The sequence below is a fragment of the Stigmatopora argus genome, chromosome 6 (assembly GCF_051989625.1).
Source record: "Stigmatopora argus isolate UIUO_Sarg chromosome 6, RoL_Sarg_1.0, whole genome shotgun sequence".
NCBI classification, from domain to species: domain Eukaryota; kingdom Metazoa; phylum Chordata; class Actinopteri; order Syngnathiformes; family Syngnathidae; genus Stigmatopora; species Stigmatopora argus.
Window position 1 is genome coordinate 4,330,452 of NC_135392.1, and position 21,601 is coordinate 4,352,052.

General features: G+C 30.3%; 1 long non-coding RNA gene across 2 annotated transcripts in view; it reads right to left on the bottom strand.

Annotated features, from left to right (window-relative positions):
* Positions 1-21,601, bottom strand: part of LOC144075771 (uncharacterized) — a 34,539-nt gene that overhangs the window by 1,223 nt on the left and 11,715 nt on the right. The window lies entirely within an intron of this gene.

Consider the following 21,601-nt stretch of genomic DNA (forward strand, 5'->3'; position numbering starts at 1 on the left):
TTTTCCGTGCCGCTTATCCTCACAAGGGTGATCAGCCAATCGCAGGGTAGACCATTTGTCGTTTGTGTTCAACCCCGATCTCAGAACTGCGAGTTGGACGTGCTAACCACTCTTGCACCGTGCCTCTTTTAATAGCACATTAAAAAAATACGGTTTCAGGATCCTTAGACCCGTTGAGGCGTAAAAAGACACGGACATGATTTTAGTCCCCGTGAGAGTGTGTGTTCCTCTGCCAGCCAATTATGGTCACCATGGCAACTATCTAGAAATATGGCCCGTGGTTACGTTGACTATTACCAGGTCACTGCCTTGCAGCCTATTTTCTCTCTGCCAATCACACAGTGAGTGGTGCGCGCTCTTGTCGTCAGCTTAAAAAAAGAATCGCCATGGCAACAAATTGGGAGTAATTTCAGTAATAGCGGGAATTAGACGAGCAGGCGCATTATGGGGGAAAAGTGCCTTTCTCCGACTCGACGTAAGAAACACGCTACCGTTTGCGCGTACGTGGCGACGTGGTCTTAAGTGGGGCAAACCAAGGGACGGGATGAATGGCAGCTGGACAAAGAGATTCAGTGGAGCGCGAACAGCCACACGGAGACCACCGAGGACCCTCGCGTGGGCAGAGGGGGACGCTAAAATGCAGGGCATGCTAGCGTTTTAGCGTTAAGTTAAAGGACTAAAGCTAAAAGTGGAAGTCAGACTTTTGAGGTTCCATTTTGGGGTGAAAACGACACAATATTTTTTGGGGGGGTTTATAAAATCTGCCACAATTCCATTTGAATCAAAATCAGTCAACAAAGTTTGATGTTTTTGACCATTTTGTGGCGGAGGGTTAGCGTTAGCGCGGCTTCAACTCGGTTTGTAAATCAACAATGTAATAACAAGATGCTATCACATCAATTCTACAGACACGAAGTGCTTCTGACAATCGGAGTTGATGGAACGTTTTAATATATTCCGACTTTTTCAGTTGTTTTTTTGTCATTTTTGTTTCATTTCCGACATTGGCTTGGTTTTGATTTTCCAGCTGCCGTCGAGTCCATTCAACGGAGACGTTGTCTAATTCAGACGGCAGCTGAAGAAAAGTGGAATTGGAGAGCGCTGTCGATATAACACCCCCAATCAGCCGATGACCCCCCTTCCCCCCCGTCTCCTTTCATTCGCCAGCTCACAATGAATTGCAGCTGTGGCGACAGATAAAAAGTGGTCACTGGTTTTCATTGAGATGAATCCAGTCAGATTAATGACGTTCAATCCTATTCTGTGTCTAAATCTCTTGCCAAAATCATGAAATGGCCATTGATAGGAATTCTTTGGCTTGACTGCCATTGGCAGCCATGGACGTCCAATTCATTGAACAAATGTTCATTTGCTGCCATCCCTTCCATTTCAAATGGAGTGGACATTCACTCTCGATCGTCCAATGGGAGGCAATGAGTGAACGTGTGATAGATCAGAAAATACAACTTTAAGAACAGGTTAAGAAAGAGTGAGATCAATTTATTGGGAAATAGGTTTATTACCAGACTGCAGGATGGGGAGAGAGTTCGAACAGCTGTGAACCGCTCACAGTCTGTGGGGTCAGTCTTTATATAGGAAAACAGGGTATAGTATAGTTTCTATGACAACGACCAAACTCTGGGCAAGTTTCTTATGACAACGATGTTTCTATACTCACAAAAACTGATACAATATGAACAAGCAATTGCCAAGCGACTTTGTCATTTTATCTTACAATCTTATCTTACAATGTGGAGTTAAAATAATGAACCACGAGAATAATCGGGATTAATTGCATTCTATAACAAATTTCCAAGTACTAAAGACCATAATGATAAATTTGTCTATATTTAAACCATCAGCTAGCCATCCAATCCATTTGAAGTGGTGGGGTTGCAGCAAATCGGCATCCTTTGATTCTCTTATCACATTAAATGGATTGGACGCTTACGAGTGACACACTATCGATCATTCAATGGTAGTTAATGCGCAGTTAAAAGAATCAACGGCAAGATTAACCGCGATTAATCGCGCACTCTCACCATTCACGTTAGCAGTTAGGAGAACGTTTATTTTAATAATTGACTCTATATTAACTTAGAATGAGTTAATGCATCGTTGAAATTAATAAATAATGTGAGTTAACTCACTTAGCATTAATATCGGTCAACACTTAGGAAAGCTATCGCGGCCTACATTGAGTTGAGATACGGAGGCGTGCAATATAGTTTATCTCGGCGCCGATGGTATCGGCGGTGGGCGCAATAACGATCGACGCGATGCTGAGAGGGTGATAAAAGCGCGAGCGCAGCCAAGTGTGTTTCACGCGAAGCAATCAGCGGGCGCCCGAGGGCCACCAAAAACTTGGCCGTATCGACACGCTTGTATGTGAGAAGGGTACAAGCGCACCCTCGGGACCGGCTATTGAGCTGACTCACTTCTCACCTCACTTCTGGCTATGTACACGATCTGTGAGGGGGCGGGGTCACACAGGCGGCCATTGTCTGGGTGATGCCAAGACGATCTGACGTTCAAAAAATCCAAAGAACACCTTTCGTCCTGCGTCGTCTCGCACGTCAGAAGTCAAATCAATAGTAATATTGGCTCCTGGTGTTTACTGGGGTTCCTCAGGGTTGTTGTTTTTTATTGTTATGGGTTAAGGTTAGGGATAAGTCTTTTTTTCGTTAAAAAATGACCATGTATAGTAAGGCTTTTTTTTCATCAAAAATAACCATGTATAGTACGTCTTTTTTCATTACTATACATGGTCTTTTTTAATGAAAAAATGCCTTACTATACATTGTCATCTTTTTAATGAAAAAAATGCCTTACTGTACATGGTCACTTTACATGTTCATACTATGTCGTTTTTTAAGAAAAAGGCCATACTATACTATGTTGTTTTTTTAAGAAAAAAAGCCTTACTATACTATGTCGTTTTTTTAAGAAAAAAAGCCTTACTATACTATGTCGTTTTTTTAAGAAAAAAGCCTTACTATACTATGTCGTTTTTTAAGAAAAAAGCCTTACTATACTATGTCATTTTTTTAAGAAAAAAGCCTTACTATACTATGTCGTTTTTTACGTAAAAAGCCTTACTAGACTATGTCGTTTTTTGAAGAAAAAAGCCTTACTATACTATGTCGTTTTTTACGAAAAAAAGCCTTACTATACTGTCGTTTTTTACGAAAAAAAAGCCTTAATATACTATGTCGTTTTTTACGAAAAAAAGCCTTACTATACTATGTCGTTTTTGAAGAAAAAAGCCTTACTATACTATGTCATTTTTTGAAGAAAAAAGCCTTACTATACTGTCGTTTCTTTTAAGAAAAAAAGCCTTACTATACTATGTCGTTTTTTAAAGAAAAAAGCCTTACTATACTATGTCGTTTTTGAAGGAAAAAGCCTTACTATACTATGTCGTTTTTTACGAAAAAAAAGCCTTACTATACTATGTCGTTTTTTACGAAAAAAAAGCCTTACTATACTATGTCGTTTTTTGAAGAAAAAAGCCTTACTATACTATGTCGTTTTTTGAAGAAAAAAGCCTTACTATACTATGTCGTTTTTTAAAGAAAAAAGCCTTACTATACTATGTCGTTTTTTTTAAGAAAAAAGCCTTACTATACTATGTCGTTTTTTAAGAAAAAAGCCTTACTATACTATGTCGTTTTTTAAAGAAAAAAGCCTTACTATACTATGTCGTTTTTTTTAAGAAAAAAGCCTTACTATACTATGTCGTTTTTTAAGAAAAAAGCCTTACTATACTATGTCATTTTTTTAAGAAAAAAAGCCTTACTATACTATGTCGTTTTTTAAAGAAAAAAGCCTTACTATACTATGTCGTTTTTGAAGGAAAAAGCCTTACTATACTATGTCGTTTTTTACGAAAAAAAAGCCTTACTATACTATGTCGTTTTTTACGGAAAAAAAGCCTGACTATACTATGTCGTTTTTTGAAGAAAAAAGCCTTACTATACTATGTCGTTTTTTGAAGAAAAAAGCCTTACTATACTATGTCGTTTTTTAAAGAAAAAAGCCTTACTATACTATGTCGTTTTTTTTTAAGAAAAAAGCCTTACTATACCATGTCGTTTCTTTTAAGAAAAAAGCCTTACTATACTATGTCGTTTTTTAAAGAAAAAAGCCTTACTATACTATGTCGTTTTTTTTAAGAAAAAAGCCTTACTATACTATGTCGTTTTTTAAGAAAAAAGCCTTACTATACTATGTCGTTTTTTAAAGAAAAAAGCCTTACTATACTATGTCGTTTTTTTTAAGAAAAAAGCCTTACTATACTATGTCGTTTTTTAAGAAAAAAGCCTTACTATACTATGTCATTTTTTTAAGAAAAAAGCCTTACTATACTATGTCGTTTTTTACGTAAAAAGCCTTACTATACTATGTCGTTTTTTGAAGAAAAAAGCCTTACTATACTATGTCGTTTTTTACGAAAAAAAGCCTTACTATACTATGTCGTTTTTTACGAAAAAAAGCCTTAATATACTATGTCGTTTTTTACGAAAAAAAAGCCTTACTATACTATGTCGTTTTTTGAAGAAAAAAGCCTTACTATACTATGTCGTTTTTTAAAGAAAAAAGCCTTACTATACTGTGTCGTTTCTTTTAAGAAAAAAGCCTTACTATACTATGTCGTTTTTTAAAGAAAAAAGCCTTACTATACTATGTCGTTTTTGAAGGAAAAAGCCTTACTATACTATGTCGTTTTTTACAAAAAAAAGCCTTACTATACTATGTCGTTTTTTACGAAAAAAAAGCCTTACTATACTATGTCGTTTTTTGAAGAAAAAAGCCTTACTATACTATGTCGTTTTTTAAAGAAAAAAGCCTTACTATACTATGTCGTTTTTTTTAAGAAAAAAAGCCTTACTATACCATGTCGTTTCTTTTAAGAAAAAAGCCTTACTATACTATGTCATTTTTTACGAAAAAAAGCCATACTATACTATGTCGTTTTTTACGAAAAAAAAAGCCTTACTATACTATGTCGTTTTTTTAAGAAAAAAGCCTTATTATACTATGTCGTTTTTTTAAGAAAAAAGCCTTACTATACTATGTCGTTTTTTTAAAGAAAAAAGCCTTACAATACTATGTCGTTTTTTACGAAAAAAAGCCTTACTATACTATGTCGTTTTTTACGAAAAAAAAGCCTTTCTATACTATGTCGTTTTTTTTAAGAAAAAAGCCTTACTATACTATGTCGTTTTTTAAGAAAAAAGCCTTACTATACTATGTCGTTTTTTTAAAGAAAAAAGCCTTACTATACCATGTCGTTTCTTTTAAGAAAAAAGCCTTACTATACTATGTCGTTTTTTAAAGAAAAAAGCCTTGCTATACTATGTCGTTTTTTAAAGAAAAAAGCCTTACTATACTATGTCGTTTTTTAAAGAAAAAAGCCTTACTATACTATGTCGTTTTTTACGAAAAAAAAGCCTTACTATACTATGTCGTTTTTTGAAGAAAAAAGCCTTACTATACTATGTCGTTTTTTGAAGAAAAAAGCCTTACTATACTATGTAATTTTTTGAAGAAAAAAGCCTTACTATACTATGTCGTTTTTTTTTAAGAAAAAAGCCTTACTATACCATGTCGTTTCTTTTAAGAAAAAAGCCTTACTATACTATGTCGTTTCTTTTAAGAAAAAAGCCTTACTATACTGTGTCGTTTTTTAAGGAAAAAGCCTTACTATACTATGTCGTTTTTTAAAGAAAAAAGCCTTACTATACTATGTCGTTTTTTTTAAGAAAAAAGCCTTACTATACCATGTCGTTTCTTTTAAGAAAAAAGCCTTACTATACTATGTCATTTTTTTACGAAAAAAAGCCATACTATACTATGTCGTTTTTTACGAAAAAAAAGCCTTACTATACTATGTCGTTTTTTTAAGAAAAAAGCCTTACTATACTATGTAATTTTTTGAAGAAAAAAGCCTTACTATACTATGTCGTTTTTTTAAAGAAAAAAGCCTTACTATACTATGTCGTTTTTTAAGAAAAAAGCCTTACTATACTATGTCGTTTTTTACGAAAAAAAAGCCTTACTATACTATGTCGTTTTTTGAAGAAAAAAGCCTTACTATACTATGTCGTTTTTTGAAGAAAAAAGCCTTACTATACTATGTAATTTTTTGAAGAAAAAAGCCTTACTATACTATGTCGTTTTTTTTAAAGAAAAAAGCCTTACTATACCATGTCGTTTCTTTTAAGAAAAAAGCCTTACTATACTATGTCGTTTTTTAAAGAAAAAAGCCTTACTATACTGTGTCGTTTTTTAAGGAAAAAGCCTTACTATACTATGTCGTTTTTTAAAGAAAAAAGCCTTACTATACTATGTCGTTTTTTTAAAGAAAAAAGCCTTACTATACTATGTCGTTTTTTACGAAAAAAAAGCCTTACTATACTATGTCGTTTTTTACGGAAAAAGCCTTACTATACTATGTCGTTTTTTGAAGAAAAAAGCCTTACTATACTATGTCGTTTTTTGAAGAAAAAAGCCTTACTATACTATGTCGTTTTTTTTAAAGAAAAAAGCCTTACTATACCATGTCGTTTCTTTTAAGAAAAAAGCCTTACTATACTATGTCGTTTTTTAAAGAAAAAAGCCTTACTATACTATGTCGTATTTTAAAGAAAAAAGCCTTACTATACTATGTCGTTTTTTATAGAAAAAATCCTTACGATACTATGTCGTTTTTTACGGAAAGAGCCTTACTATACTATGTCGTTTTTTGAAGAAAAAAGCCTTACTATACTATGTCGTTTTTTACGAAAAAAAAGCCTTACTATACTATGTCGTTTTTACGAAAAAAAAGCCTTACTATACTATGTAGTTTTTTAAAGAAAAAAGCCTTACTATACTATGTCGTTTTTTTAAAGAAAAAAGCCTTACTATACCAAGTCGTTTCTTTAAAGAAAAAAGCCTTACTATACTATGTCGTTTTTTAAAGAAAAAAGCCTTACTATACTATGTCGTTTTTTTAAGAAAAAAGTCTTATTATACTATGTCGTTTTTTAAAGAAAAAAGCCTTACTATACTATGTCGTTTTTTAAAGAAAAAAGCCTTACTATACTATGTCGTTTTTTAAGAAAAAAGCCTTACTATACTATGTCGTTTTTTAAGAAAAAAGCCTTACTATACTATGTCGTTTTTTAAAGAAAAAAGCCTTACTATACTCTGTCGTTTTTTTTAAGAAAAAAGCCTTACTATACTATGTCGTTTTTTAAGAAAAAAGCCTTACTATACTATGTCATTTTTTTAAGAAAAAAGCCTTACTATACTATGTCGTTTTTTACGTAAAAAGCCTTACTATACTATGTCGTTTTTCTGAAGAAAAAAGCCTTACTATACTATGTCGTTTTTCTGAAGAAAAAAGCCTTACTATACTATGTCGTTTTTTACGAAAAAAGCCTTACTATACTATGTCGTTTTTTAAAGAAAAAAGCCTTACTATACTATGTCGTTTTTGAAGGAAAAAGCCTTACTATACTATGTCGTTTTTTACGAAAAAAAAGCCTTACTATACTATGTCGTTTTTTACGAAAAAAAAGCCTTACTATACTATGTCGTTTTTTGAAGAAAAAAGCCTTACTATACTATGTCGTTTTTTGAAGAAAAAAGCCTTACTATACTATGTCGTTTTTTAAAGAAAAAAGCCTTACTATACTATGTCGTTCTTTAAGGAAAAAGCCTTACTATACTATGTCGTTTTTTAAAGAAAAAAGCCTTACTATACTATGTCGTTTTTTACGAAAAAAAGCCATACTATACTATGTCGTTTTTTACGAAAAAAAAGCCTTACTATACTATGTCGTTTTTTTAAGAAAAAAGCCTTATTATACTATGTCGTTTTTTTAAGAAAAAAGCCTTACTATACTATGTCGTTTTTTTAAAGAAAAAAGCCTTACTATACCATGTCGTTTCTTTAAAGAAAAAAGCCTTACTATACTATGTCGTTTTTTAAAGAAAAAAGCCTTACTATACTATGTCGTTTTTTAAGAAAAAAGCCTTACAATACTATGTCGTTTTTTACGAAAAAAAGCCTTACTATACTATGTCGTTTTTTACGAAAAAAAAGCCTTACTATACTATGTCGTTTTTTTAAAGAAAAAAGCCTTACTATACTATGTCGTTTTTTTAAAGAAAAAAGCCTTACTATACTATGTCGTTTTTTTAAAGAAAAAAGCCTTACTATACCATGTCGTTTCTTTTAAGAAAAAAGCCTTACTATACTATGTCGTTTATTAAAGAAAAAAGCCTTACTATACTATGTCGTTTTTTTTAAAGAAAAAAGCCTTACTATACCATGTCGTTTCTTTTAAGAAAAAAGCCTTACTATACTGTCGTTTTTTAAAGAAAAAAGCCTTACTATACTATGTCGTTTTTTAAAGAAAAAAGCCTTACTATACTATGTCGTTTTTTAAGAAAAAAGCCTTACTATACTATGTCGTTTTTTTAAGAAAAAAGCCTTACTATACTATGTCGTTTTTTAAAGAAAAAAGCCTTACTATACTATGTCGTTTTTTAAAGAAAAAAGCCTTACTATACTATGTCGTTTTTTAAAGAAAAAAGCCTTACTATACTATGTCGTTTTTTAAAGAAAAAAGCCTTACTATACTATGTCGTTTTTTAAGAAAAAAGCCTTACTATACTATGTCGTTTTTTTAAGAAAAAAAAGCCTTACTATACTATGTCGTTTTTTTAAGAAAAAAGCCTTACTATACTATGTCGTTTTTTTAAAGAAAAAAGCCTTACTATACCATGTCGTTTCTTTAAAGAAAAAAGCCTTACTATACTATGTCGTTTTTTAAAGAAAAAAGCCTTACTATACTATGTCGTTTTTTAAACAAAAAAGCCTTACTATACTATGTCGTTTTTTAAGAAAAAAGCCTTAATATACTATGTCGTTTTTTAAAGAAAAAAGCCTTACTATACTATGTCGTTTTTTAAGAAAAAAGCCTTACTATACTATGTCGTTTTTTTAAGAAAAAAGCCCTACTATACTATGTCGTTTTTTTAAGAAAAAAGCCTTACTATACTATGTCGTTTTTTTAAAGAAAAAAGCCTTACTATACCATGTCGTTTCTTTAAAGAAAAAGCCTTACTATACTATGTCGTTTTTTAAAGAAAAAAGCCTTACTATACTATGTCGTTTTTTAAACAAAAAAGCCTTACTATACTATGTCGTTTTTTAAGAAAAAAGCCTTAATATACTATGTCGTTTTTTAAAGAAAAAAGCCTTACTATACTATGTCGTTTTTTTTAAGAAAAAAGCTTTACTATACTATGTCGTTTTTTAAGAAAAAAGCCTTACTATACTATGTCGTTTTTTAAACAAAAAAGCCTTACTATACTATGTCGTTTTTTAAGAAAAAAGCCTTAATATACTATGTCGTTTTTTAAAGAAAAAAGCCTTACTATACTATGTCGGTTTTTTTTAAGAAAAAAGCCTTACTATACTATGTCGTTTTTTAAGAAAAAAGCCTTACTATACTATGTCATTTTTTTAAGAAAAAAGCCTTACTATACTATGTCGTTTTTTACGTAAAAAGCCTTACTATACTATGTCGTTTTTTGAAGAAAAAAGCCTTACTATACTATGTCGTTTTTTTTTAAGAAAAAAGCCTTACTATATCATGTCGTTTCTTTTAAGAAAAAAGCCTTACTATACTGTCATTTTTTAAAGAAAAAAGCCTTACTATACTATGTCGTTTTTTAAAGAAAAAAGCCTTACTATACTATGTCGTTTTTTAAGGAAAAAGCCTTACTATACTATGTCGTTTTTTAAAGAAAAAAAGCCTTACTATACTATGTCGTTTTTTTAAGAAAAAAGCCTTACTATACTATGTCGTTCTTTAAGGAAAAAGCCTTACTATACTATGTCGTTTTTTAAAGAAAAAAGCCTTACTATACTATGTCGTTTCTTTTAAGAAAAAAGCCTTACTATACTATGTCGTTTTTTACGAAAAAAAGCCATACTATACTATGTCGTTTTTTATGAAAAAAAAGCCTTACTATACTATGTCGTTTTTTTAAGAAAAAAGCCTTATTATACTATGTCGTTTTTACGAAAAAAAAGCCTTACTATACTATGTAGTTTTTTAAAGAAAAAAGCCTTACTATACTATGTCATTTTTTTAAAGAAAAAAGCCTTACTATACCAAGTTGTTTCTTTAAAGAAAAAAGCCTTACTATACTATGTCGTTTTTTAAAGAAAAAAGCCTTACTATACTATGTCGTTTTTTAAGAAAAAAGCCTTACTATACTATGTCGTTTTTTTAAGAAAAAAGCCTTACTATACTATGTCGTTTTTTAAAGAAAAAAGCTTTACTATACTATGTCGTTTTTTAAAGAAAAAAGTCTTACTATACTATGTCGTTTTTTAAGAAAAAAGCCTTACTATACTATGTCGTTTTTTAAACAAAAAAGCCTTACTATACTATGTCGTTTTTTAAGAAAAAAGCCTTACTATACTATGTCGTTTTTTAAAGAAAAAAGCCTTACTATACTATGTCGTTTTTTTTTAAGAAAAAAGCCTTACTATACTATGTCGTTTTTTAAGAAAAAAGCCTTACTATACTATGTCATTTTTTTAAGAAAAAAGCCTTACTATACTATGTCGTTTTTTACGTAAAAAGCCTTACTATACTATGTCGTTTTTCTGAAGAAAAAAGCCTTACTATACTATGTCGTTTTTTGAAGAAAAAAGCCTTACTATACTATGTCGTTTTTTACGGAAAAAAAAGCCTTACTATACTATGTCGTTTTTTGAAGAAAAAAGCCTTACTATACTATGTCGTTTTTTGAAGAAAAAAGCCTTACTATACTATGTAATTTTTTGAAGAAAAAAGCCTTACTATACCATGTCGTTTCTTTTAAGAAAAAAGCCTTACTATACTATGTCGTTTTTTTAAGAAAAAAGCCTTACTATACTATGTCGTTTTTTTAAAGAAAAAAGCCTTACTATACTATGTCGTTTTTTAAGAAAAAAGCCTTACTATACTATGTCATTTTTTTAAGAAAAAAGCCTTACTATACTATGTCGTTTTTTACGTAAAAAGCCTTACTATACTATGTCGTTTTTTGAAGAAAAAAGCCTTACTATACTATGTAATTTTTTGAAGAAAAAAGCCTTACTATACCATGTCGTTTCTTTTAAGAAAAAAGCCTTACTATACTATGTCGTTTTTTTAAGAAAAAAGCCTTACTATACTATGTCGTTTTTTTTAAGAAAAAAGCCTTACTATACTATGTCGTTTTTTAAGAAAAAAGCCTTACTATACTATGTCATTTTTTTAAGAAAAAAGCCTTACTATACTATGTCGTTTTTTACGTAAAAAGCCTTACTATACTATGTCGTTTTTCTGAAGAAAAAAGCCTTACTATACTATGTCGTTTTTTGAAGAAAAAAGCCTTACTATACTATGTCATTTTTTGAAGAAAAAAGCCTTACTATACTATGTCGTTTTTTTTAAAGAAAAAAGCCTTACTATACCATGTCGTTTCTTTTAAGAAAAAAGCCTTACTATACTATGTCGTTTTTTAAAGAAAAAAGCCTTACTATACTATGTCGTTTTTTAAAGAAAAAAGCCTTACTATACTATGTCGTTTTTTAAGGAAAAAGCCTTACTATACTATGTCGTTTTTTAAAGAAAAAAAGCCTTACTATACTATGTCGTTTTTTTAAGAAAAAAGCCTTACTATACTGTCGTTCTTTAAGGAAAAAGCCTTACTATACTATGTCGTTTTTTAAAGAAAAAAGCCTTACTATACTATGTCGTTTTTGAAGGAAAAAGCCTTACTATACTATGTCGTTTTTTACGAAAAAAAACCTTACTATACTATGTCGTTTTTTACGAAAAAAAAGCCTTACTATACTATGTCGTTTTTTGAAGAAAAAAGCCTTACTATACTATGTCGTTTTTTGAAGAAAAAAGCCTTACTATTCTGTCGTTTTTTAAAGAAAAAAGCCTTACTATACTATGTCGTTTTTTTAAGAAAAAAGCCTTACTATACCATGTCGTTTCTTTTAAGAAAAAAGCCTTACTATACTATGTCGTTTTTTACGAAAAAAAGCCATACTATACTATGTCGTTTTTTACGAAAAAAAAGCCTTACTATACTATGTCGTTTTTTACGAAAAAAAAGCCTTACTATACTATGTCGTTTTTTTTAAGAAAAAAGCCTTACTATACTATGTCGTTTTTTAAGAAAAAAGCCTTACTATACTATGTCGTTTTTTAAAGAAAAAAGCCTTACTATACCATGTCGTTTCTTTTAAGAAAAAAGCCTTACTATACTATGTCGTTTTTTAAAGAAAAAAGCCTTACTATACTATGTCGTTTTTTAAAGAAAAAAGCCTTACTATACTATGTAGTTTTTTAAAGAAAAAAGCCTTACTATACTATGTCGTTTTTTACGGAAAAAAAAGCCTTACTATACTATGTCGTTTTTTACGGAAAAAAAAGCCTTACTATACTATGTCGTTTTTTGAAGAAAAAAGCCTTACTATACTATGTCGTTTTTTGAAGAAAAAAGCCTTACTATACTATGTAATTTTTTGAAGAAAAAAGCCTTACTATACCATGTCGTTTCTTTTAAGAAAAAAGCCTTACTATACTATGTCGTTTTTTTAAGAAAAAAGCCTTACTATACTATGTCGTTTTTTTAAAGAAAAAAGCCTTACTATACTATGTCGTTTTTTAAGAAAAAAGCCTTACTATACTATGTCATTTTTTTAAGAAAAAAGCCTTACTATACTATGTCGTTTTTTACGTAAAAAGCCTTACTATACTATGTCGTTTTTTGAAGAAAAAAGCCTTACTATACTATGTAATTTTTTGAAGAAAAAAGCCTTACTATACCATGTCGTTTCTTTTAAGAAAAAAGCCTTACTATACTATGTCGTTTTTTTAAGAAAAAAGCCTTACTATACTATGTCGTTTTTTTTAAGAAAAAAGCCTTACTATACTATGTCGTTTTTTAAGAAAAAAGCCTTACTATACTATGTCATTTTTTTAAGAAAAAAGCCTTACTATACTATGTCGTTTTTTACGTAAAAAGCCTTACTATACTATGTCGTTTTTCTGAAGAAAAAAGCCTTACTATACTATGTCGTTTTTTGAAGAAAAAAGCCTTACTATACTATGTCATTTTTTGAAGAAAAAAGCCTTACTATACCATGTCGTTTCTTTTAAGAAAAAAGCCTTACTATACTATGTCGTTTTTTAAAGAAAAAAGCCTTACTATACTATGTCGTTTTTTAAAGAAAAAAGCCTTACTATACTATGTCGTTTTTTAAGGAAAAAGCCTTACTATACTATGTCGTTTTTTAAAGAAAAAAAGCCTTACTATACTATGTCGTTTTTTTAAGAAAAAAGCCTTACTATACTGTCGTTCTTTAAGGAAAAAGCCTTACTATACTATGTCGTTTTTTAAAGAAAAAAGCCTTACTATACTATGTCGTTTTTGAAGGAAAAAGCCTTACTATACTATGTCGTTTTTTACGAAAAAAAACCTTACTATACTATGTCGTTTTTTACGAAAAAAAAGCCTTACTATACTATGTCGTTTTTTGAAGAAAAAAGCCTTACTATACTATGTCGTTTTTTGAAGAAAAAAGCCTTACTATTCTATGTCGTTTTTTAAAGAAAAAAGCCTTACTATACTATGTCGTTTTTTTAAGAAAAAAGCCTTACTATACCATGTCGTTTCTTTTAAGAAAAAAGCCTTACTATACTATGTCGTTTTTTACGAAAAAAAGCCATACTATACTATGTCGTTTTTTACGAAAAAAAAGCCTTACTATACTATGTCGTTTTTTTAAGAAAAAAGCCTTATTATACTATGTCGTTTTTACGAAAAAAAAGCCTTACTATACTATGTAGTTTTTTAAAGAAAAAAGCCTTACTATACTATGTCGTTTTTTAAAGAAAAAAGCCTTACTATACTATGTCGTTTTTTAAAGAAAAAAGCCTTACTATACTATGTCGTTTTTTAAGAAAAAAGCCTTACTATGCTATGTCGTTTTTTTAAGAAAAAAGCCTTACTATACTATGTCGTTTTTTTAAGAAAAAAGCCTTACTATACTATGTCGTTTTTTAAAGAAAAAAGCCTTACTATACCATGTCGTTTCTTTAAAGAAAAAAGCCTTACTATACTATGTCGTTTTTTAAAGAAAAAAGCCTTACTATACTATGTCGTTTTTTAAACAAAAAAGCCTTACTATACTATGTCGTTTTTTAAGAAAAAAGCCTTACTATACTATGTTGTTTTTTAAAGAAAAAAGCCTTACTATACTATGTCGTTTTTTTTTAAGAAAAAAGCCTTACTATACTATGTCGTTTTTTAAGAAAAAAGCCTTACTATACTATGTCATTTTTTTAAGAAAAAAGCCTTACTATACCATGTCGTTTCTTTTAAGAAAAAAGCCTTACTATACTATGTCGTTTTTTTAAGAAAAAAGCCTTACTATACTATGTCGTTTTTTTAAAGAAAAAAGCCTTACTATACTATGTCGTTTTTTTAAAGAAAAAAGCCTTACTATACCATGTCGTTTTTTTTAAGAAAAAAGCCTTACTATACTATGTCGTTTTTTAAGAAAAAAGCCTTACTATACTATGTCGTTTTTTTAAAAAAAAAGGCTTACTATAACATGTTGTTTCTTTTAAGAAAAAAGCCTTACTATACTATGTCGTTTTTTAAAGAAAAAAGCCTTACTATACTATGTCGTTTTTTACGAAAAAAAAAGCCTTACTATACTATGTCGTTTTTTGAAGAAAAAAGCCTTACTATACTATGTCGTTTTTTGAAGAAAAAAGCCTTACTATACTATGTAATTTTTTGAAGAAAAAAGCCTTACTATACTATGTCATTTTTTTTAAAGAAAAAAGCCTTACTATACCATGTCGTTTCTTTTAAGAAAAAAGCCTTACTATACTATGTCGTTTTTTAAAGAAAAAAGCCTTACTATACTATGTCGTTTTTACGAAAAAAAGCCATACTATACTATGTCGTTTTTTACGAAAAAAAAGCCTTACTATACTATGTCGTTTTTTTAAGAAAAAAGCCTTACTATACTGTGTCGTTTTTTAAGGAAAAAGCCTTGCTATACTATGTCGTTTTTTAAAGAAAAAAGCCTTACTATACTATGTCGTTTTTTTAAGAAAAAAGCCTTACTATACTATGTCGTTTCTTTTAAGAAAAAAGCCTTACTATACTATGTCGTTTTTTAAAGAAAAAAGCCTTACTATACTATGTCGTTTTTGAAGGAAAAAGCCTTACTATACTATGTCGTTTTTTACGAAAAAAAAGCCTTACTATACTATGTCGTTTTTTACGAAAAAAAAGCCTTACTATACTATGTCGTTTTTTGAAGAAAAAAGCCTTACTATACTATGTCGTTTTTTAAAGAAAAAAGCCTTACTATACTATGTCGTTTTTTAAGAAAAAAGCCTTACAATACTATGTCGTTTTTTACGAAAACAAAAGCCTTACTATACTATGACGTTTTTTGAAGAAAACAGCCTTACTATACTATGTAATTTTTTGAAGAAAAAAGCCTTACTATACTATGTCGTTTTTTTTAAAGAAAAAAGCCTTACTATACCATGTCGTTTCTTTTAAGAAAAAAGCCTTACTATACGATGTCGTTTTTTTAAAGAAAAAAGCCTTACTATACTATGTCGTTTTTTACGAAAAAAAGCCATACTATACTATGTCGTTTTTTACGAAAAAAATGCCTTACTATACTATGTCGTTTTTTTAAGAAAAAAGCCTTACTATACTGTGTCGTTTTTTAAGGAAAAAGCCTTACTATACTATGTCGTTTTTTAAAGAAAAAAGCCTTACTATACTATGTCGTTTTTTTAAGAAAAAAGCCTTGTTATACTATGTCGTTTTTTACGAAAAAAAAGCCTTACTATACTGTCGTTTTTTACGGAAAAAGCCTTACTATACTATGTCGTTTTTTGAAGAAAAAAGCCTTACTATACTATGTCGTTTTTTGAAGAAAAAAGCCTTACTATACTATGTCGTTTTTGAAGAAAAAAGCCTTACTATACTATGTCGTTTTTTTAAAGAAAAAAGCCTTACTATAACATGTCGTTTTTTTAAGAAAAAAGCCTTACTATACTATGTCGTTTTTTAAGAAAAAAGCCTTACTATACTATGTCGTTTTTTTAAAGAAAAAAGCCTTACTATACCATGTCGTTTCTTTTAAGAAAAAAGCCTTACTATACTATGTCGTTTTTTAAAGAAAAAAGCCTTACTATACTATGTCGTTTTTTAAAGAAAAAAGCCTTACTATACTATGTCGTTTTTTACAAAAAAAGCCTTACTATACTATGTCGTTTTTTACGAAAAAAAAGCCTTACTATACTATTTCGTTTTTTGAAGAAAAAAGCCTTACTATACTATGTCGTTTTTTACGAAAAAAAAGCCTTACTATACTATGTCGTTTTTTGAAGAAAAAAGCCTCACTATACTTTGTCGTTTTTTGAAGAAAAAAGCCTTACTATACTGTGTCGTTTCTTTTAAGAAAAAAGCCTTACTATACTATGTCGTTTTTTAAAGAAAAAAGCCTTACTATACTATGTCGTTTTTTGAAGAAAAAAGCCTTACTATACTATGTCGTTTTTTAAAGAAAAAAGCCTTACTATACTATGTCGTTCTTTAAGGAAAAAGCCTTACTATACTATGTCGTTTTTTAAAGAAAAAAGCCTTACTATACTATGTCGTTTTTTACGAAAAAAAGCCATACTATACTGTCGTTTTTTACGAAAAAAAAGCCTTACTATACTATGTCGTTTTTTTAAGAAAAAAAGCCTTATTATACTATGTCGTTTTTTTAAGAAAAAAGCCTTACTATACTATGTCGTTTTTTTTAAGAAAAAAGCCTTACTTTTCCATGTCGTTTCTTTAAAGAAAAAAGCCTTACTATACTATGTCGTTTTTTAAAGAAAAAAGCCTGACTATACTATGTCGTTTTTTAAGAAAAAAAGCCATACAATACTATGTCGTTTTTTACGAAAAAAAGCCTTACTATACTATGTCGTTTTTTACGAAAAAAAAGCCTTACTATACTATGTCGTTTTTTTTAAGAAAAAAGCCTTACTATACTATGTCGTTTTTTAAGGAAAAAGCCTTACTATACTATGTCGTTTTTTAAGAAAAAAGCCTTACTATACTATGTCGTTTTTTTAAGAAAAAAGCCTTACTATACTATGTCGTTTTTTTAAGAAAAAAGCCTTACTATACTATGTCGTTTTTTTAAAGAAAAAAGCCCTACTATACCATGTCGTTTCTTTAAAGAAAAAAGCCTTACTATACTATGTCGTTTTTTAAAGAAAAAAGCCTTACTATACTATGTCGTTTTTTAAACGAAAAAAAGCCTTACTATACTATGTCGTTTTTTACGAAAAAAAGCCTTACTATACTATGTCGTTTTTTAAGAAAAAAGCCTTACTATACTATGTCATTTTTTTAAGAAAAAAGCCTTACTATACTATGTCGTTTTTTTAAAGAAAAAAGCCTTACTATACCATGTCGTTTCTTTAAAGAAAAAAGCCTTACTATACTATGTCGTTTTTTAAAGAAAAAAAGCCTTACTATACTATGTCGTTTTTTAAAGAAAAAAAGCCTTACTATACTATGTCTTTTTTTTAGAAAAAAACCTTACTATACTATCTCGTTTTTTGAAGAAAAAAGCCTTACTATACTATGTCGTTTTTTACGGAAAAAGCCTTACTATACTATGTCGTTTTTTGAAGAAAAAAGCCTTACTATACTATGTCGTTTTTAAGAAAAAAAGCCTTTTACTACACTATGTCATTTTTTAAGTAAAAAAGCCTCCGTCAAAGCACTCCGTCATATTCTCACTTAATGTAATTTCCGTCTTTCAGCAGGCAGCGCGGCTCCTTAGTTTGGGAGACCATTCAAGAACCGACGGTAGACTGAGAAATTTGTGGATCTCTTCTCCAAGAGCGCAGGAAAAGAAAATAAGAAGCCCATTTCCGACACAATCAGCATATCCAAAGCCAAGCAGGTACCATCTTTTAAAAATTCTCTATCTACTTTGATTCTGATGATTGGGTGCACCTCAGGGCTCCTACTTACTATACTATGTCGTTTTTTAAGAAAAAAGCCTTACTATACTATGTCGTTTTTTAAGGAAAAAAAGCCTTACTATACTATGTTGTTTTTTTAAAGAAAAAAGCCTTACTATACTTCCTTAAAAAACGACATAGTATAGTAAGGCTTTTTTCTCAGAAAACGACATAGTATAGTAAGGCTTTTTTTCTTAAAAAATGACATAGTATAGTAAGGCTTTTTTCTTTTAAAAAAATGAGATAGTACAGTAAAGCTTTTTTTTCTTAAAAAACGACATAGTATATGTAGTAAGGCTTTTTTTTCTTAAAAAAACGACATAGTATAGTAAGGCTTTTTTCTTTAAAAAATGACATAGTATATATAGTAAGGCTTTTTTCTTTAAAAAACGACATAGAATTGTAAGGCTTTTTTGTAAAAAAAAAAAAAAACGACACAGTATAGTAAGGCTTTTTTTCTTAAAAAAAACGACATAGTATGTATGGTAAGGGTTTTTTTCTCAAAAAACGACATAGTATAGTAAGGCTTTTTTTCTTAAAAAATGAGATAGTACAGTAAAGCTTTTTTTCTTAAAAAACAACATAGTATATATAGTAAGGCTTTTTTCTTTAAAAAATCGACATAGTATATATAGTAAGGTTTTTTCTTTAAAAAACGACATAGAATAGTAAGACTTTTTTGTAAAAAAAAAAACGACACAATATAGTAAGGCTTTTTTTCTTTAAAAAAAAACGACATAGTATGAATGGTAAGGTTTTTTTTCTCAAAAAACGACATGGTATAGTAAGGCTTTAAAAAAAAAGACAGTATCTATAGTAAGGTTTTTTTTTCTTAAAAAACGACATAGTATAGTAAGGCTTTTCTTCCTTAAAAAACGACATAGTATAGTAAGGCTTTTTTCAAAAAAAAAAAAAAAAACAGTCTAGTAAGGCTTTTTTCTCCCAAAAATGACATAGTATAGTGAGGCTTTTTTCTTAAAAAAACGACATAGTATAGTAAGGCTTTTTTCTTCTCCTAGTTGTTGCTGTGGTCCAGTGGCAAAAACATTTGATCAGAATCTGAGGTGGGAACAAGTTCAAATCAGTAGTGAGTTCAAATCCACCACTTACATATTTAAACTAATTTTCCAATGTTATTGGGGTAAGAGGAACGAGAAATATAACTTCCAATCTTTTTCTTCCAGTTGTTGCTTTGGTCCAGTGGCAATGACAATGGGTCAGAACTTCAGGTGGGCTCAAGTTCAAATCAGGAGTGAGTTCAATTCCACTCTTTGCAATTCTCAAATTGTTTATTGCGGTAATGAAAAGGATAAATATAACTTCCGATCAAATCATTTCAGAAGTCGCTTTGGTCCAGTGGCAAAGACAATGGGTCAGAACTTCAGGTGGACTCAAGTTCAAATCAGCAGTGAGTTCAATTCCACTCTTTGCAAGTCTCAAATTGTTTATTGAGGTAATGAAAAGGATAAATATAACTTCCAATCACATTATTTCAGAAGTCACTGTGGTCCAGTGGCAAAGACAATGGGTCAGAACTCAAGTTAGTGAATTTGACTGCTGGGTGGGAGACTGGGGTTCGAAACCCGCTCTCGTTTGACTGATCACTACACTATGTAGTTCAGTAAATGGGTAATCCTTTTTTCATTCAAATAAAGACTTAGTCATTTTTTTCAGCAAAACAATATTTCCGGTCAGCCTTCGGCTGACCGGAAGACAGTTGGGAGGGGGGATCCCTGGTGGTGTTCGACAGTCGGCCTTCGGCCGACTGCCGACACCATACAGTCGTTGACTGGCGACACCGGGACGTGAACCCTCGACACCCACGTCGCAGGCAGGTGACTTACCCACTGCACCACGAGGCGGCCCGCCTATACATGATTGGAAGTTATACTTATCCTTTTCATTAACCAAATAAACAATTTGAGAATTGCAAAGAGTGGAATTGAACTCACTCCTGATTTGAACTTGAGTCCACCTGAAGTTCTGACCCATTGTCTTCACCACTGGACCACAGTGTCTTCTGAAATGATGTGATTGGAAGTTATACTTATCCTTTTCATTACCTCAATAAACAATTTGAGAATTGCAAAGAGTGGAATTGAACTCACTCCTGACTTGAACTTGTGTCCAACTTAAATTTCAACACATTGACTTTGCCACTGGACCACAGTGACTTCTGAAATGATGTGATTGGAAGTTATATTCATCCTCTTCATTACCTCAATAAACAATTTGAGAATTGCAAAGAGTGGAATTGAACTCACTCCTGATTTGAAATGGTGTCCAGCTTAAATTTTGACCCATTGTCTTTGCCACTGGACCACAGTGACTTCAGGATTGGGAGTTATATCTATCCTTTTCATTACCTCAATAAACAATTTGAGAATTGCAAAGAGTGGATTTGAACTTACTCCAGATTTGAACTTGTGTGCACTTTAAATTTCAACCTATTGTCTTTGCCACTAGACCACAGTGACTTCTGAAATGATGTGATTGGAAGATATATTCATCCTCTTCATTACCTCAATAAACAATTTGAGAATTGCAAAGAGTGGAATTGAACTCACTCCAGATTTGAACTTGTGTCTACCTTTAATTTTGACCCATTGTCTTTGCCACTGGACCACAGTGACTGAGTTTTTTGATGAAAATAGCCTGACTATACTATTTTATTTTTTAAAGAAAAAAGCAATACTATATTATGTCGTTTTTTGAAGAAAAAAGCCTTACTATACTATGTCGTTTTTTAAGAAAAAAAGCCTTACTATACTATGTCGTTTTTTTAAGAAAAAAGCCTTCCTATACTATGTCGTTTTTTTAAAGAAAAAAGCCTTACTATACTATGTCGTTTTTTAAAGAAAAAAGCCTTACTATACTATGTCGTTTTTTAAGAAAAAAGCCTTACTATACTATGTCGTTTTTTAAAGAAAAAAGCCTTACTATACTATGTCGTTTTTTTTAAGAAAAAAGCCTTACTATACTATGTCGTTTTTTTAAAGAAAAAAGCCTTACTATACCATGTCGTTTCTTTAAAGAAAAAAGCCTTACTATACTATGTCGTTTTTTAAAGAAAAAAGCCTTACTATACTATGTCGTTTTTTAAAGAAAAAAGCCTTACTATACTATGTCGTTTTTTTAAAGAAAAAAAGTCTTACTATACTATGTCTTTTTTAAAGAAAAAAACCTTACTATACTATGTCGTTTTTTGAAGAAAAAAGCCTTACTATACTGTCGTTTTTTACGAAAAAAAGCCTTACTATACTATGTCGTTTTTACGAAAAAAAGCCTTACTGTACTATGTCGTTTTTTAAAGAAAAAAGCCTTACTATACTATGTCGTTTTTTAAGAAAAAAGCCTTACTATACTATGTCGTTTTTTAAAGAAAAAAGCCTTACTATACTATGTCGTTTTTTTAAAGAAAAAAGCCTTACTATACCATGTCGTTTCTTTTAAGAAAAAAGCCTTACTATACTATGTCG